Source organism: Oncorhynchus tshawytscha, linkage group LG10 (assembly GCF_018296145.1).
Source record: "Oncorhynchus tshawytscha isolate Ot180627B linkage group LG10, Otsh_v2.0, whole genome shotgun sequence".
NCBI lineage: Eukaryota > Metazoa > Chordata > Actinopteri > Salmoniformes > Salmonidae > Oncorhynchus > Oncorhynchus tshawytscha.
Window position 1 is genome coordinate 28,592,397 of NC_056438.1, and position 19,245 is coordinate 28,611,641.

General features: G+C 40.0%; 1 protein-coding gene across 5 annotated transcripts in view; it reads right to left on the bottom strand.

The window, feature by feature from the left end:
* The window catches only part of LOC112261015 (neurexin-2-like), a 935,354-nt gene that overhangs the window by 774,671 nt on the left and 141,438 nt on the right, over nt 1–19,245 (bottom strand). The window lies entirely within an intron of this gene.

Here is a 19,245-nt window from a genome sequence, read left to right on the forward strand (position 1 = left end):
GGAAGTAAGATTTGTTTAACCTTTCTCCCAGAAGCTTTAGAGAAAAAAAGAGAGTTATGTCCTGCCTGGGTTAAATTTACTATGGAGAGTGGAATACGTCTGTAAGAAATTAGTTGACTCTCAATCCCTGTTCTTCTACTTTATACAGTATAGAAATCACACAATGAACAGGTGATGAAAGTCAAGAACCAAGTCATATAAGCATAGTTCTAGCTTAACAAAGTAATTGTTACCCAGAAGTACATTTGGCGTCACCAAGGCTGCATTTACACAGACAACCAAATTCGGATATCCTTTTTACTAATTAGCAGTTTGCCAATCACATCAGACCTTTTCACGTCATATTTTCTTCTGAGCTGATTGGTCAAAAGACCAATTAGTGAAACAAATACAGTGGCAAGAAAAAGAATGTGAACCCTTCGGAGATATCTGGATTTCTGCATAAATTCGTCATGAAATTTGATCTGATCTGCATCTAGGTCACAACAATAGACAAACAGTCTGCTTAAACTAATAACACACAAACAATTCTACGTTTTCATGTCTTTATTGAACACAACATGTAAACATTCATAGTGCAGGGTGGGAAAGTATGTGTACCTTTGGATTTAATAACTGGTTGACCCTCCTTTAGCAGCAATAACCTCAACCAAACATTTTCTGTGGTTGTGGATCAGACCTGCACAGTCAGAAGGAATTTTGGACCATTCCTCTTTACAAAACTGCTTCAGTTCAGCAATATTCTTGGGATGTCTGGTGTGAACTGCTCTCTTGAGGTCATGCCACAGCATCTCAATCGGGCTGAGGTCAGGACTCTGACTGGGCCACTCCAGAAGGCATATTTTCTTCTGTTGAAGCCATTCTGTTGTTGATTTACTTCTGTGTTTTGGGTCGTTGTCCTGATGCATCGCCCAACTTCTGTTGAGCTTCAATTGGTGGACAGATAGCCTAACATTCTCCTACAAAATGTCTTGATAAACTTGGGAATTCATTTTTCTGTTGACGATAGCAAGCTGTACAGGCACTGAGGCAGCAAAGCAGCCCCAAACCATGATGCTCCCTCCACCATACTTTACAGTTGGGATGAGGTTTTGATGTTGGTGTGCCTTTTTTGCTCCTCACATAGTGTTGTGTGTTCCTTCCAAACAACGCAACTGTAGTTTCATTTGTCCACAGAATATTTTGCCAGTAGCGCTGTGGAACATCCAGGTGCACTTTTGCAAACATCAGATGTGCAGCAATGGGTTTTTTTGGACAGCAGTGGCTTCTTCTGTGGTGTCCTCCAATGTATACCATTCTTGTTTGGTGTTTAACGTATTGTAGAGTCGTCAGCAGAGATGTTAGCATGTTCCAGATGATTTCTGTCTTTAGCTGACACTCTAGGAGTCTTCTTAAACTCATTTAGCATTCTGCGCTGTGCTCTTGCAGTCATCTTTTCAGGACGGCCACTCCTATGGAGAGTAGCAACAGTGCTGAACTTTCTCCATTTATAGACATTTTGTCTTACCGTGGACTGATGAACATCAAGGGTTTCAGAAATACTTTTGTAACCCTTTTCAGCTTTATGCAAGTCAACATTTCTTCATCTTAGGTCTTCTGAGATCTCTTTAGTTTGAGGCATGGTTCACATCAGGCAATGCTTCTTGTGAATAGTAAACTCAAATTTTATGAGTGTTTTTTTTATAGGGCAAGGCAGCTCTTACCAACATCTCCAATCTCGTCTCATTGATTGGACTCCAGGTTAGCTGACTCCTGACTCCAATTAGCTTTTGGAGAAGTCATTAGCCTAGGGGTTCACATACTTTTTCCAACCTACACTGTGAATGCCTAAATGATGTATTCAATATAGACAAGAACAAAACACTAATTTGTGTGTTATTAGTTTAAGCACACTATGTTTGTCTAGTGTTGTGACTTAGATGAAGATCAGATCTAATTTGATGACCAATTTATGCAGAAATCCAGGTAATGTCAAAGGGTTCACATACTGTTTCTTGACACTGTATATCAGAATTGGGATTCCTGTGTAAACATCCAAAGATGATATTTCCCCACAGCTCAAAATTCTTCCCAGATACACTGTATGTTTCATAGGTGGTGGCATCTTGAGGAGTTTGGGGTGGGTTAAGTGTCAATTTCACTTCCTTATTCATTATACTTAAGGCTACAGGGTGTTGCTGTGGCAATCCTGTTCCTTTACCCAGGCGTTGAAGACGCATGCCAGATCTTACAGCACCTGGATATGTATTTTAAGTATCAGCTAACTACATCATATGTTGTAGCAATCTGTCAGTAGATGTCACAGCCAATGACGTGGCACGCAAACATTGGTTGATGCATGCAACATCTGAGCAGGGGACCGCGACCCATGTCATATGATGTGGTTAGCTGATGTTAAACACCTATCCAGGCGATGTAAGATCTGGTATTTGCTGCAATTTAGTTGGACAGGAACTCGACCCATGACTTCTCACACTGGTGTAATGGCTGGTGGGGGCAGCAGGAGGTGGTATGTGTTAGAAGCTTTTGCCATCTTGTACTGAATTGGCGAAAATATGCCACATCCAAAAATCCATGGTCTGTGATTGCTCTGCAGTACCTTGTAGTCTATGCATAACACACAATAGCACTAGAAGCTTTTAGTCCATGGTCAGCTAAGGAGCAGAAGCACTGAGGCCCACACTCACTGTGGGAGTTCACACCAACACTACATACCCTAACAGCACACATACAAATAGGGCACACACAAACACAGCACAGCCCCATGGTAGGTCACACACACACACAAAGCCCACCAGAGACCTGCTACAACAAAAGCCACTCAGAGGAAAGTGCTAGACGGAGGGTTTCAGAATGGAGCTACCAGTATCACGTGGGGAAGCATAGAGTTAGCCATGAATGTTCTCCCTTTCTATCGGCAAAGGAGACGGAGAAACACTAAGCCACAAGGCTATGAAAACCCACCCTTTAATGTTTTGAAATATAATGCTAGCATAGTTCTACTTTAACAATCAAACACAAGGCTAACAAGTGATCTCTTTCTTCTAATTCAACTTCAAATACTAAACCTTATTATTTTAGTACTGCTGTGACTCATTCTTTCTCCTTTACTGGAGACAGTTTTCAAGGATTCTATTTTGGCCAGCTGTGTGTCAGACAGAGAATTGAGAATTCAAGAGGAGAGAAGCCTCTCCCAAGGTTATTTGACGTTACTTTAGCTAGAGACACACTGCCAAGGTAGATGACAGCAGTGTTAGTCGCACTGAGACAAGAGCACACACACACACACACATACTCACACATGCGTGCACATGGACACACACACACACACACGCTCACACATGCGTGCACATGGACACACACACACACACACACGCTCACACATGCGTGCACATGGACACACACACACACACACACACGCTCACACATGCGTGCACATGGACACACACACACACACACACTCTCACACATGCGTGCACATGGACACATTGGTTGCTGTCAGACCTTGGCCATAGACTGCCTACACGGTAAGGAAAACAAAAAGTACATTTCATAATTCAGAGGAACTATCTGTTTAAGTAGGCCTACACAATATGTGTCACATGACACAAGAATTGATATATACTGTTTGATAAAATGTGTTTGAAATAATCTTATGTTTGTCATTGGTTTCACATTGTGTCACTGGTGTTACTGTATGGCATATTGGTGTTCTGGCATCAGAGTTGCCCAATTTTATTGAATATGGTTTTTGTATCTACCTAACTGTTGCCACATTAGTAAACATTTGAAGGATATGATCATTCCATTTTTAATGATTCAACCTCAATTATATATTGAATGTTACAACAACAACTAAAATGGTATAAATGGCAAAATGTCAGACAATAGAGTGTTTAAAGTGAATTATTACTAATCCAAACAATTTCTTAGTATTATCATGAACCTTTTCTGTCTTTGATTACATATGCAAATTAAAGACAAATTACATTCTAGAAAGCCTGAATTGTCATCTAAAATATAGGTAACACCAGTGACAAAAAGGCAGCACAAGCATTTGTTTATGTAATGTAGTAAAACATGTCAAATGTGTTAAGCTGTCATTTATGTTGATTTATAATGTTAAGGGGTTAACTATTATCTGGCTATAAGTTTTGATTAAAATAAAAAAAGAATTACAATTTGTAAAAGTTGGCTGTTCAAAAAGCCACCATTTTCATAGAATGACCCTTACAGTATATATAGTATACAGTACCATTCAATTTTTAAAAATGGTACCGGGCTACTTTCAGACGAGTCTTGTGAGACTTTATGGGCATCCTAGAGCAAAGCAAAACAACCGACATGTACATGTACGTGATAGTCTCAACTTTCCATTGAGGGGTCATATTCTTTGTCATTTAGCAGACGCTCTAATCCAGTGTGTAGTGTGTAGTGTGTAGTGTGTAGTCCAAACTGTTCGGACGCTACAGACAAAAGTTGGCAGATCGGCGGTACCGACTTCAGACAAGTCCTGTGAAGCAAAACGTAGAACACCACAGACGTTTTCGTCAGATGGACCATTTTCGGGAAAGTCTCATAGTCCAACAAACACCGCTGTAGCCGAGGCCTCCTTCCGCCGCAGATGTGGAAGGCCGTCGTGGGCAGATGCGGTGGATTGAGACCAGTGAAGGCCGGTGGGAGGAGCTATAAGAGGACGGAATCATTGGAATGGTCGGAATGGAATCCATGGAATGATTTGAAACACATCAAACATATGGAAACCACGTTTGACACCGTTCCTTTTACTCCATTCCAGCCATTACAATGGGCCCATCCTCCCATAGCTCCTCCCACCAGCCTTCACAGATTGTGCCGCAGCCCATGCAAAAAAAACGGATATCTCTAGCTCAAACAGCCGGATTTTGAAGGGGATTTATTATTATGCTAATTAGATGTATGCGGGGGGGTGTATCGACTCCAGGGGGTTAAAGAGAGAGAGAGAGGTTTAAACAACAGAGATTCTACTGCAGGGCCTAACAGACAGTGGGAGCGCTGACTCATATGGCAGTATCAGAGGTCAAGAGGAGGTGAGGGAGGGCTAATAACCAGCCAAATGACTGGAGAAGTGCCTCATCTCCTGGTGTCGCACCAGTGTATAAAAAAAATAACAAAGTTAGGGGACAGAGTAAAGACAATGCTTGGCACAAAACCAGACACACAACCCCACAGGAACAAGGTTATTATTAAAGAGAAAGGTTACAGTGAGAAACAGAGATGAGGTGAGCACGACCTTCACGCACGCACACACACGCACACGAACACGCGCACACACACACACACAGATAGTATCAACACTGTTACACTTGTCACCTTCCTTTTAACACAAGCTTTCATGGTGGGAAAATCCACTGAGTCATCGAAGGCATATCTAACTATTCATACACTAGAAGGTGAAGGAGTTACGAGATTAGTGTTGGGAATTAAATTGTCTATTTGAATCATTCTATAAAACTAACAAGGAAGTAACAGAGCACATCCCTGTAACTTGAACTACAGTACATGAGGCACTAAACAGACTGAGAATGACTCGGTTGCAGGAAGTTCTTTTTTTATCAAGGCGCTAACCGTTTTCAGTTGGGGAGAAGAAAGCAGAATAACAGGACGGCTGCAGAAACGTTTCCCAATTAGACGTATGATAATTAGGCGGGATGGGATCGCGTGCATGAATTACAGTCGTCTGGGGAGAAGATGGAGCAAAGAGGGTGAGGGAAGCAGTAAACGGAGGAAAACGGGAATATTTGTAGTCTGTCATCAACTGAGAGGTGGCAAACCGTCTGGAGGTAAATGATACAGTAGTTAAGTGTTATAAGAAGTGCTCTTCAAAAGTACAAAAACAAGTATCGAAGAAGCACTTGGGCGATGTTTCTGTTTGTTGACAGTACAGCAGGATCATTTGGGAGAGGGTGTTTTCCAAAAGGCTGGAAGACAGTATCAATATTTGGGCCATGTTCAGCATCCCCAAAGAGAGTAAGAGAGCCAGCACATGTGTGTTTGCACGGACACATTAGCAAGCTGCCGGAGGTTTTGTGTGTATGCGTGTGTGTCTGAAAAGGAGCACGCGTGCACACAAAGTGTGTGTGTATGTGTGTGTGTGTGTGAATGAGTCTACACGATTTAACCAAGCAAGCATTTCCCTGGCTTGAGAGAGAGGGCTTTACATGGAATTGTAGCTTACATAATGACATTTGACTTTTCAACTTGGCTCACTTTTCGGTAGACTGAACATTTATTTGATTTCTAATATAATATCATTCATGTGTCGTCACCTTTAAAAAGCTTGCTGATGGCCTGCTCTGTTGAGAAACATCTCCATTTGAGACCGCACTGAAATGTTTTGCCCTCTCTGTCCAGCTTTCGAAGCCCAGAGAACAGCTTCTCTCCCTGACATGGTAGATGATCCGTGTAAAGATGAAGAGGCGTTGTGGTGGGACTTTTTCAAAATGTCTGCCCGCTTTGAGAAGTTGTCACTCGCTGCTACATTGGCAGGTGACACAGATGAGATAAATGCTGTCAACCACAGCAGGAGTTGGCATCATGATTGAGAATCCTTCCATCCTTGCTGCAGAGCCACGGGAGTGTGAAGAAGTGTGTTAACAAATAAACACTCCTGCGGCTTTGAGGTGATGACAAGAGCAGTTGAGGTGGATAAGGGCTAGGTCTTGTGAAGAAAAAGCAACGTAATAATGTTTGTTTTACCGTGGAAAACTGTAATAATGCTGGCTTTACAACAGTATTTCCTTAATCCTGCTTTAAAAATGACCTAGATAAGTTCACTCTGTCGTTTTTGTCTGGTCAAAATCCCCCACTGATTCCTCCAAAATGAGCCAAATGAAAAAAAGAAATGTGATTGGATTAAAGAATTATGTAAGGACAATTGCTGAATGATGGAAAATATTGGTATTACTGGATGTAAAAGCCATAACTACAGTATAGAATTTTGATTAAAGACAAGGACTGAGCTTTGTGAAATATTCTGGCATCATAAACTCTATCTATAAACGATCATGGAGTCCATGTAACACGTTAAACGTAAATGAGAAGCTCTAACCATAAACTACGGGCACATTTGGCAGCTGGAGTGGAATTTCAATGCAGATATGCTACAGCATCTTTCCACTGACTAGAACAAAAGGCAAACAACAAAGAATGCCAAAGAAGAGAAGTTGAAAGAACAAAAGAGTTGTGGCTTCATATCAGCATGTCAGTCACAAGGAGGTCTGTGAAACTTGTTTGCTGCTTTCCATCCATCACACATGTAATTAGTGAAAGAAGGCCTAATTGCGCTGGTTCGTCAACCTCCCACTGAGGGACAGGAGGAAGCAGCACAGAAGTCAGTCACACTCAAATGAGGACATTAACCCATACAGTACAGTGCAGTAACACATTCCTGCAAAACAGTGTTTCTCCTAGGATCTATTTCAGCAGCAGTGGAAAGGTTAGTGTGGGTAGTGGGCGTGGCCAATGGCCCGGTTTTAGAGCAAATTTCCCGCAGTTCTGCACATTTTGCCATGGGGCAGAGAAGACATTTGACAGTTTTGACACTAGAACCGCCAAGATGGTCAATAATTTAAAATGTTGCATTTTAACCTTTTCATACGTGAGTTCCAACCTAAGTATGTAAACTTCTGACTTCAACTATATATATATATATATATATATATATATATATAATATATATATTGTTTTTAAAATATATATTTTCCCTAACCCTACCACCCCTCCCGTAATTGAAGTAAACTAATGGACAACACCACTTAGGCTTCTACTTCCAACTTATTCTGTACACATTTTACAATAGTTATCATTTGTTTGTTTTTTGTCCCATCCTTCAGCTCCACTCAACCCCTTCCATCTATCTCTAAACACCATCCAGCTCTGTCTTTTTTTAACTGTGCTATGATGTTTGACAAAAGTTCTGAACCTTTATATTCTCAAAGATTCTACATTTTGTAAAAATATATATATATATATATTTTGCTAAGAGTATTATTATACTATTCATCGATTGACTATGAGTTTTTTTTTAAATCACCCAGCAGTGCTATTTGCAGAGTTAGCGCCAGTTAAATGTTGCAATTATTCAGAGATTCCAGAACCTGTGAGCAAAAATAAGCTACATATGGACAGTACCAAAACAAATGATCTAATGGTTCTGTCTCTTGGGATGGTTGTATCCCCCATATATATATAACCCATATATATATAACATATATATAACCCCATATATATAACATTCTATTGGTTGCTAGAATTTTGTATAATCATTTAAATAGAAAAATGTTACGCTTTGAATCCAGCTGCATTTTTTTTATCATAAACCACGTGTCATGGAATCGGTACATTGAAAATCTCTTCAACTATTTTGCAATCCATATGGTACAGCTATACATTTTTTGGTCCTTTAACCTAAAATATATCAATTGATAAAAAAATTACTAATACACACACACAGTGTGTGTATATATATATGTATGTATGTATGTATAATTTTAGTATATGATATCATAAATAGGACTGGTGGAGTTATGCCACACATGCAGCTAAAACAAATATATGTACATGTCTGCTCTATTCAAAATTACAACCAACTAATTGCAGCATTACCGCAAAAATGGAAGAGGCAAGTGGGGGAGACAGCAAGGAATCTCTTCTGTTTCCCTGCATTAAAGACCAAAATTGGCTAAAGAAAATCGTGATGAATATAAAAGTAGACCAGTTTCATTAACCACAATATTTGTAGTAATATTAGTTCTGTCTTTTCTGGTGGATTAACTGAAATAGCAAACAACTTTCTATGGCTTTCATTTTCCAATAACCTGAAAGTGACAGGTTATAATCTGAATAAAGGGGAAAACATAGGGTGAGACATTCTCTTATTAATCTGCTAGAGAACCAGTTCGGATTTAAGTATAACTTTTGTATGACTAAATCCTTTAGCGAGAGGTTTAATGCTGTAATATTTAATTATTTCTGCCCTCTGAAATCATATTCATTGTATAAATTGGCCTTTAGAACTCTAGAACAAATATACATTTGAATTGGGACAGAATATAATAGAACAGAATATCTACACAACAGTATACAATTAGGCCTACGACAATTATATAAAACAATACAAAAGAACAGATAGCTAGTCTGCTCAAAACAAAATATTGGCTACCTATGTCAGGAAAGCGAAAGCTGACCCACCGCACAGACTTTAGCCATGATCCGGGACATGGAAGAGAGAAAGTCTGATGGAGACATTGAATCTAATGCAGGGAGTGAAGTCTCATGGGTGAGCGAGAGCTCTTCCAATGACCCTGGCTCTGACAGTGATACAGAGATGGCCCCAAAGCAAAATAATGTGTTTGGGGACATCCACTTCAAGACCCGTTGGTCCAGATCAGGCCTCTGCGTCGGCTGATGTTTCAGGTAAGTCTTGCCTCTTTTTGCCTAGGCTTAGAGATGCTCAATTGTTGGTCTGACTTCTTCTCATTTACAAGAAAAGTGTTTCCCAATATCTTATAACCCATATAGGCCTACGCCCAGCTAAGGTGCAATAGCATAAAATAATAAAAACAGCATCAGAATAAAATACTATTGTTATTATTTTCGTTTTAATTATTAGCCAAATGTTATTATTATTATTATTATTATGAGATTAGTATTATTATCCTCATTGTTGGCCTGTCACTGCTATTGCTGTCTATAATTAGCCTATTACTGGAATGAGGCTATTATCAGCTTGCAATTGTTGTTGTAGGCCTAATTGTTTCTATAATTAGGCTATTTTTATCATCATTACCAATAGCAGCTTTTTATTTTATTTTTATCATTAGGCCTTTAAAAGCAGAACATAATGTGGGCCTGTACTGTGTACGCAAGCCAATTGCAATGTTATGCAATATTGTAATTGTTGTGTTTGAATGGGGGGGATTTGCCCTGATTCACATCTGTATTTTATGAAATATACTATACTAATTTGGCTATTATCATTGTCAACAGTGCCGAATCCACAACCATTGCCATCTGCGCCTCTACCATCCACAACAGTGCCCAGACTGCAACCACCTGGCAATTGGCTCCAAAAAGGATACAATTTGTTGACCAATATTGTGGGTTTTTGTCTCTATATTTCAGTGTTATGTATTTTTTATTATTCCATTTTAGGGCATATTCGGCCATCTGATTCAATAAAACATCTTTTATTTTTTTACAAATAGGCTAACTAAGTATAAATTATATATACTGAAATACATTTTCTGGTTGGCTAATTGGGGCTATGCATTCTTCAATGAGACCATGCCCCGCAATTGATTCAGGTAGATCATGAGATTCCTGCGATTTGTCAAGAGAGAGACCTGAGGCAGACGTCTCCAAGAAGACACATTTGCCCTGGTTTCCGAGTTGTGGGTGAAATTTGTTGAGAACAGCATCGCCTGCTACGAGCCTAGTATCGAGCAGATGTTCAACACAAAATCACGCTGCCGCTTTACTCAGTACATGGCAAACAAACCAAACCAAGTTTGGTATAAAGTTTTGGCTGGCTGCTGATGTGAAGAGCAAGTCCATGTTGAACAGTGTGCCATACCTAGGAAAGGAGGAAACGTGAAGTGGTGTAAAGTACTTAACTACAAATTCTTGAAAGTACTACTTATTTTTTTATTTTTTTTTACCAACTTTACTTCATTACATTCCTAAAGAAAATGATATAATTTTTAGTCCATACATTTTCCCTGACTCCAAAAAGCGGGACAGGAAAATTGTCAAATTCGCAGACTTCTCAAGAGAACATCCCTGGTCATCCCTACCGCCTCTGATCTGACGGACTGACGAAACACATGCTTTGTTTGAAAATTATTCCTGAGTGTTGGAGCATGCCCCTGGCTATCCGTAAATTAAAGTCAACAAGAAAATAATGCTGTCATGTTTGATAAATATAAAGATTCTGAAATGATTCATACTTTTACTTTTGATACTTAAGTACAAACCAAATACTATTAGACTTTTAATCAAGTAGAATTTTCTATTAAGGTATCTTTCCTTTTACCCAAGTATGACAATTGGGTACTTTTTCCACAACTGGAAACACGGAGACCTGGTCAAAGACTAGGAGAGCATGTGGTACTGAAGATGATTGATCCTTACCTGGGAAGGGAAGAAACTACAGACAACTTCTTTACCTCAATTGACCTCGCCAAAGCACCACTCTCCAAAGAAAACAGCCTGGTGGACACGGTAAACAAGGACAAGCTAAGGAGCAGGCGGAGCTGTTCAGCAAACAGGTGCTGAAAAAAGAGATTGCCACATTGACCATTTACCAGGGTAAGCAAGGAAAGAATGTCTGCCTCAGCACGATAAACCCAACTGTTACCATTGAGGGAGTCCAAAACGCAAGGTCTGAGACAGTTACCCACTACAATGCAACAAAGGTAGAGTTAAAGTCGGAAGTTTACATACACTTAGGTTGGAGTCATTAAAACTCATTTTTCAACCACTCCACAAATTTCTTGTTAACAAACTATACTTTTGGCAAGTCGGTTAGGACATCTACTTTGTGCATGACACAAGTCATTTTTCCAACGATTGTTTACAGACAGCTTATTTCACTTATAATTCATTGTATCACAATTCCAATGGGTCAGACGTTTACATACACTAAGTTGACTGTACCTTTAAACAGCTTGGAAAATTCCAGAAAATGATGTCATGGCTTTAGAAGCTTCTGAAAGGCTAATTGACATCATTTGAGTCAATTGGAGGTGCACCTGTGGATGTATTTCAAGGCCTACCTTCAAACTCACTGCCTCTTTGCTTGACATCATGGGAAAATCAAAAGAAATCAGCCAAGACCTCAGAAAAACAATGGTAGATCTCCACAAGTCTGATTCATCCGTGGGAGCAATTTCCAAATGCCTGAAGGTACCACGTTCATCTGCACAAAAAAATAGTATGCAAGTATAAACACCAAGGGACCACGCAGCAGTCATACTGCTCAGGAAGGAGATGTGTTCTGTCTCCTAGAGATTAATGTACTTTGGTGTGAAAAGTGCAAATCAATCCCAGAACAACAGCAAAGGACCTTGTGAAGATGCTGGAGGAAACAGGTGCAAAGGTTTCTATATCCACAGTAAAACAAGTCCTATATCGACATAACCTGAAATGTCACTCAGCAAGGAAGAAGCCACTGCTCCAAAACCACCATAAAAAAGACAGACTACGGTTTGCAACTGCACATGGGTACAAAGATCGTACTTTTTGGTCGGATGGTCCTCTGGTCTGATGAAACAAAAATAGAACTGTTTGGCCATAATGACCATTGTTATGTTTGGAGGAAAAGGGGGAGGCTTGCAAGCCGAAGAACACCATCCCAACCGTGAACCACGGGGGTGGCAGCATCATGTTGTGTGGGTGCTTTGCTGCAGGAGGGCCTGGTGCACTTCACAAAATAGATGGCATCATGAGGAAGGACAATTATGTGGATATATTGAAGCAACATCTCAAGACATCAGTCAGGAAGTTAAAGCTTGGTCGCAAATGGGTCTTCCATATGGACAATGACCCGAAGCATACTTCCAAAGTTGTGGCAAAATTGCTTAAGGACAACAAAGTCAAGGTATTGGAGTGGCCATCACAAAGCCCTGACCTCAATCCTATAGAAAATGTGTGGGCAGAACTGAAAAAGCGTGTGCGAGCAAGGAGGCCTACAAACCTGACTGTTACACCAGCTCTGTCAGGAGGAGTGGGCCAAAATTCACCCAACTTATTGTGGGAAGCTTGTAGAAGGCTACCCAAAACATTTGACCCAAGTTTAACAATTTAAAGGCAATGCTACCAAATACTAATTGAGTGTATGTAAACTTCATCACATTCCCAGTGGGTCAGAAAGAAATAAAAGCTGAAATAAATCATTCTCTCTACTATTATTCTGACATTTCACATTCTTAAAATAAAGTGGTGATCCTAACTGACATAAAACAGGGAATGTTTTACTATGATTAAATGTCAAGAATTGTGAACAACTGAGTTTAAATGTATTTGGCTAAGTTGTATGTAAACTTCCGACTTCAACTGTATATATTTTTTTCTTACTGTGTTCACATTGATTCTTTGTTTACACTAGCATTGTTTTGTGTAGCCTATAGAACTTGCAAGTATGCTTTTAATTTTAACACACATTGTATTGTTTTCCAGTGTATACTTCTAATAAACGTTCATTCAATTTGAAGGTGGGTTCGGATGTGGTGGACCAAGTGGCGCAAATGTACAGTGTCAAAGGCGGTACCCAAAGATGGCCAGTGTCAGTGTTCTACAACATCCTTGACCTGGCTCGCATAAACGCGCCCAAGGCCGACGCGGGGGGGAAAAGTTCCCCGGATGGAGAATACGCTTCAACTAGCAAAAAGAGCTCCTGTTTGGGCTAGGTGGCAGCATTTTCACTTTTGGATGAAAAGCATGTCCAGAGTAAACTGCCTCCTACTCAGTCCCAGATGCTAATAAATGCATATCATCAGTAGTATTGGATAGAAAACACTCTGAAGTTTCTAAAACTGTTTGAATGATGTCTGTGAGTATAACAGAACTCATATGGCAGGCAAAAACCTGAGAAAAAATCCAAACAGGAAGTGGGAAATCTGTGGTTTATAGTTTTTCAACTCAGCCCCTATTGAAGATACAGTGGGATATTGGTTATGTTGCACTTCCTAAGGCTTCCACTAGATGTCAACCGTCTTTAGAGCGTTGTTTGATGCTTCCACTATGAAGGGGGGCTGAATGAGAGAGGAATGAGTCAAAGGTCTGCCAGCAGTCACAAGCTCAGTCACATGAGCGATAGCTCCCGTTCCATTGCTTTTCTACAGACAATGGAATTCTCCGGTTGGAACCTTATTGAACATTTATGATAAAAACATCCTAAAGATTGATTCTATACATCGTTTGATATGTTTCTACGACCAGTAATATAACTTTTGGGAATTTTCGTCCGACCTTTCCGCTGGAAGTTGCACGCGCGTTTCGATTTGTTTACTCAACGCCCTAACAAAAGGAGGTATATGGACATAAATGATTAACTTTATCGAACAAATCAAACATTTATTGTGGAACTGGGATTCCTGAGAGTGCATTCTAATGAAGATCGCCAAGGGAAAGTGAATATTTATAATGCTATTTTTGACTAATGTTGACTGCGCAACATGGCGGTCATTTCTTTTGGCTGGTTTGGGCTCTGAGCTCCGTACTCAGGTTATTGTTTTTTGAAATCAGACACAGTGGTTGCATTAAGGAGAAGTTTATCTAAAGTTCAAGCATAACAGTTGTATTTTAATCAACATTTATAATGAGTATTTCTGTAAATTGATGTGGCTCTCTGCAAAATCACTGCATGTTTTGGAACTACTGAACATAACACGCCAATGTAAAATTTGATTTTTGGATATAAATATGCACTTTATCGAACAAAACATACATCTATTGTGTAACATGAAGTCCTATGAGTGTCATCTGATGAAGATCATCAAAGGTTAGTGATACATTTTTATCTCTATTTGTGCTTTTTGTGACTCCTCTCTTTGGCTGGAAAAATGGCTGGGTTTTTCTGTGACTTGGTGGTGACCTAACATAATAATTTGTGGAGCTTTCGCTGTAAAGCATTTTTGAAATCAGACACTGTGGCTGGTTTAATGAGAATTGTATCTTTAAAATGGTGCCTAATACTTTTATGTTTGAGAAATTTGATTTATGAGATTTCTGTTGATTTGTATTTGGCACCCTGCAATTTCATTGGCTGTTGGCGAGGGGTTCCACTAGCAGAACGGTGTTCCCAAACAGGTTAATTGCTATCTAACCTCTAAATGAGCTTCAATGCCATACAACACTCCTTCCGTGGCCTCCAACTGCTCTTAAACGCTAGTAAAACCAAATGCATGCTTTTCAACCGTTCGCTGCCTGTACCCACACGCCCGACTAGCATCACCACCCTGGATGGTTCCGACCTAGCATATGTGGACATCTATAAGTACCTAGGTGTCTGACTAGACTCTCCTTCCAGACTCATATCAAACATCTCCAATCTAAAATCAAATCTAGAGTCGGCTTTCTATTCCGCAACAAAGCCTCCTTCACTCACGCCGCCAAACTTACCCTAGTAAAACTGACTATCCTACTGATCCTTGACTTCGTCGATGTCATCTACAAAATAGCTTCCAATACTCTACTCAGCAAACTGGATGCAGTTTATCACAGTGCCATCCGTTTTGTTACTAAAGCACCTTATACCACCCACCACTGCAACCTGTATGCTCTAGTCGGCTGGCCCTTGCTACATATTCGTCGCCAGACCCACTGGCTCCAGGTCATCTACAAGTCCATGCTAGGTAAAGCTCCGCCTTATCTCAGTTCACTGGTCACGATGGCAACACCCACCCATAGCACGCACTCCAGCAGGTGTATCTCACTGATCATCCCTAAAGCCAACACCTCATTTGGCCGCCTTTCCTTCCAGTTCTCTGCTGCCTGTGACTGGAAGGAATTGCAAAAATCGCTGAAGTTGGAGACTTTTATCTCCCTCACCAACTTTAAACATCTGCTATCTGAGCAGCTAACCGATCACTGCAGCTGTACATAGTCCATCGGTAAATAGCCCACCCAATTTACCTACCTCATCCCCATACTGTTTTTATTTATTTACTTTTCTGCTCTTTTGCACACCAGTATCTCTACCTGCACATGACCATCTGATCATTTATCACTCCAGTGTTAATCTGCTAAATTGTCATTATTTGCCTACCTCCTCATGCCTTTTGCACACAATGTATATAGACTATTTTTTTCTACTGTGTTATTGACTTGTTTATTGTTTACTCCATGTGTAACTCTGTGTTGTTGTCCGTTCACACTGCTATGCTTTATCTTGGCCAGGTCGCAGTTGTAAATGAGAACTTGTTCTCAACTAGCCTACCTGGTTAAATAAAGGTGAAATAAAATCAAATTAAATAAATTGTAACAAACATTGTATTGTATTGTTTTCCAGTGCATACGACTAATAAACATCAATTCCATTTGAAGGTGGGTTCGGATGTGGTGGACCAAATGGCGCAAATGTACAGTGTCAAAGGTGGTACCCAAAGATGGCCCGTGTCAGTGTTGACCTGGCTCGCATAAACGCACCTGCGCGGGGGGAAAAACTTCCACGGATGGAGTATACGCTTCAACTAGGAAAAAGAGCTCCGAGTACACCACATGTCTGGGAAAGCTGTGCCATATGAACCCAACATCTGTCATTGTAAAAAATTATTATAATAATAATCATTTTGTTCTACTGAGTTTTCTTGCTATGAGTTGTATTGCTATGTATATATCAGCTAATTTGGAGCATTTTAATGAATTATATTTTTGTCCTTGGTGACGGTCAGATTGACACCATGGAAACTGACATGAAACCATTTTGTTCCTTGTATGTTTAAACCTTTGAAACGACAAAACAAAATAATATGAATTTCAAATCTAATCGTGTCTTAAGGTCAGAAAATACAGTGCTGTCTAATTTTAGTGTTTATAGTCTATGTGCATGGATCAATCAATAAATTGTCTGATTATAATGCTTGGTGTCCTAAGGTATATCCTAAAACATATTTTAGCATTACAAATAAATTCATTTTGCAATTTATTATATATTATGGAATACTTACACATTTGAAATGCCAACGCTCAGAATGACCATTCAAGTTGTCATGGAATTCGGTCGCTCCTAGTGTTAAAGCTAGTTTCCTGCAATTCTACATCTTGTTATGGGGCTGAGAGAAATATTACACTTTCAAAGCAGATTTCCTGCAATTATACACATTTTGCCATGGCTTACGCCTTTTGAGTGACTCAAACATTATAACAAAATCTACAGTGGCCGAAGCCATGACATTTTTCAAAACTTTTATTCTCCCTGGCTGTCCAATTATTATTTTGGTGAGTTTTCGTTCTTAAAGATGATCTCATTTAAAAAAAAAATATTGCTTCATAATCTTTTATAGACACCTTAAATCTGGTTTTAGTTATTTAAGTTTACACTGAAAACCAGATGTAGCATGGCAGGCCCCTGAGTGGTGTAGCAGGAAAAACATTCTGGGGCCCCTAGTTTTTCCTGATCTGGGAACCTAACCATATTTTACATGACGTGATTAATCCTTTGTAAAAATAAAAAAAAGTCATAATATGGGGTATGATGGGACCAGAGTTTTTCTAATTGTGTCACATGTTGTTTTTTACTTGGAAAAACTCATGGCCTTGGGGAGGATGAAAACCCTGTCAAAATTCAGCAACATTGTACTTGTTCATATAAATTACATTTTAAAGAAGGACTAGGGGGGTTTCCTATACACAGACACAGAGAAAGCAACATGATTGGACAATAAAACCCACACAGAGCTGAGCTTGCTTTATGCAGGTCGGGATTGTGTAGGCCTGTCCTATGCAACTGTAGGCCTAATAATAACACAATAGCTGACACAGACTGTGAGTTGATTTTATTAGGCCTACACGATGCAAACCTGCATAAAGCAAGCTCAACCATGTGAGTTTTATTAGCTAATCATGTTGCTTTCTCTGTGTTAATCCCAGTTAATCGTTTTGGATTGAAAAAGTCTAGGTAGCCTAGTCAGCCTAAGTTTGAACATAAACCAAATTTGATCCCATTCACATTTTCTCACAAACAAATGACCTACAAATACAGAACATTGCAGCATAGTTTACCCTGGTCAGAGGGACAGGGCGCATACCAGGCTAGACTATGCAGCTTCTGTTGTTAGTAACCTACAGTTGATCAGAATGAAAAATAGTCTTGTTTCCACGCAATACAGCATGTCAGATTGCTACTGTTTACTTGTATAGGCTGTGTAGTTTTTGCTTGTGTCTGTCAGAATTGATGTGTTATCACGCTTGGTAAATAAATACCAGAGTGCCTTGAGCTTTGTGCATTGTACAGTACCCGGCCCGAATGACCCGCGATTTCCGTGAACCTGATTGATCAAGACACGCAAAGAGCCTGCAGCAACACTCTGATTTGAAGGACAGAGAAATTGTGTGCAAGTTGACAAATAATGAGGCAATTCGGTCTAAAAGACAGCACTTTGTCCCTCTTTTTGATGCTTTGCATCAATATATTTTCTTTAAACTAAATCAAATAGTTGTGCGGTGCCGCCACAACTGATTGAAAAGTGCTGTGGTAACTGCCGCCTCTCCACACGGCATTTGCTTGTTCTACCATCCCAAAAATAACACAAAAATATTCGTATTATGCTATAATCCTTTTGCAGTGGCAGCCACAAAATGCATATAGGGAAACACTACTTGCAATACTTCTCTAACTCCCATGAATGACAGTTATTGACCGACAAACGGAGATAAAGGAGACCAAGAAAAGACTGTTGCCTGGAGAAGAAAGAGAAATGTACTGTTTGTGTAGGTGCAGCTAGATGGTAGCTGTCCTTGCCATGATTTTTATTTCAAATGTAGTCTTCCATTTTTTTTTTACATTTCTCACATACCTTTCCAATTCTACTCTATATCAAATATGAAAGATTCATCCTACGCTTTCATTCATGCTTCAATCAATACAACACAGAGGTACCCTACCGCGAGTCATCACATTTGACCTCTAAGGCGTTTTAATGGTATAGAACGAACTCCACCTCAGACTAGCATCTCTAACCCCCAGGGGAGAAGTTCAAAGGTCATGCCCATCTCCCAGAGGACGAGAAGAAAACACAATTAGGCTTCATCAGGAGAGGTAAGAGCCAACTCTCCCAGACTTCATCCACCCTTCTTCCTATGTCACTCACTGTCTCTCCACTGCCTCTCTCCTGCTCTCCTCCACATGGATCCCTCACTTCTGATGACTCCACTGAAGGGTCAAGACACATCAGCACATTCCCTCCTGACATGTTTTCCTTCTCATATCCTAACCAGACAGGTGATGGAGTGAGCGATGTGTCTGGCCTGTACAGGGTGAAGTCCACAGCATTCTCCAGTGTGGGTGTTCGGTATTTTGTGCAAGCTTCGGACGACTTATGGTAAAGACCACTTATATCCTCGGCATTATTTCCTGTTTCATAAGCTAGCTATTGGATTTCTACACCAGACAGGTTCTGCACTAATCGCAATGCATATATTGTAGGCCTATGTGATAAGATTACAAAAGTGTTTTTGTTCTAATTAGAAAGAAGAAGAATTAGG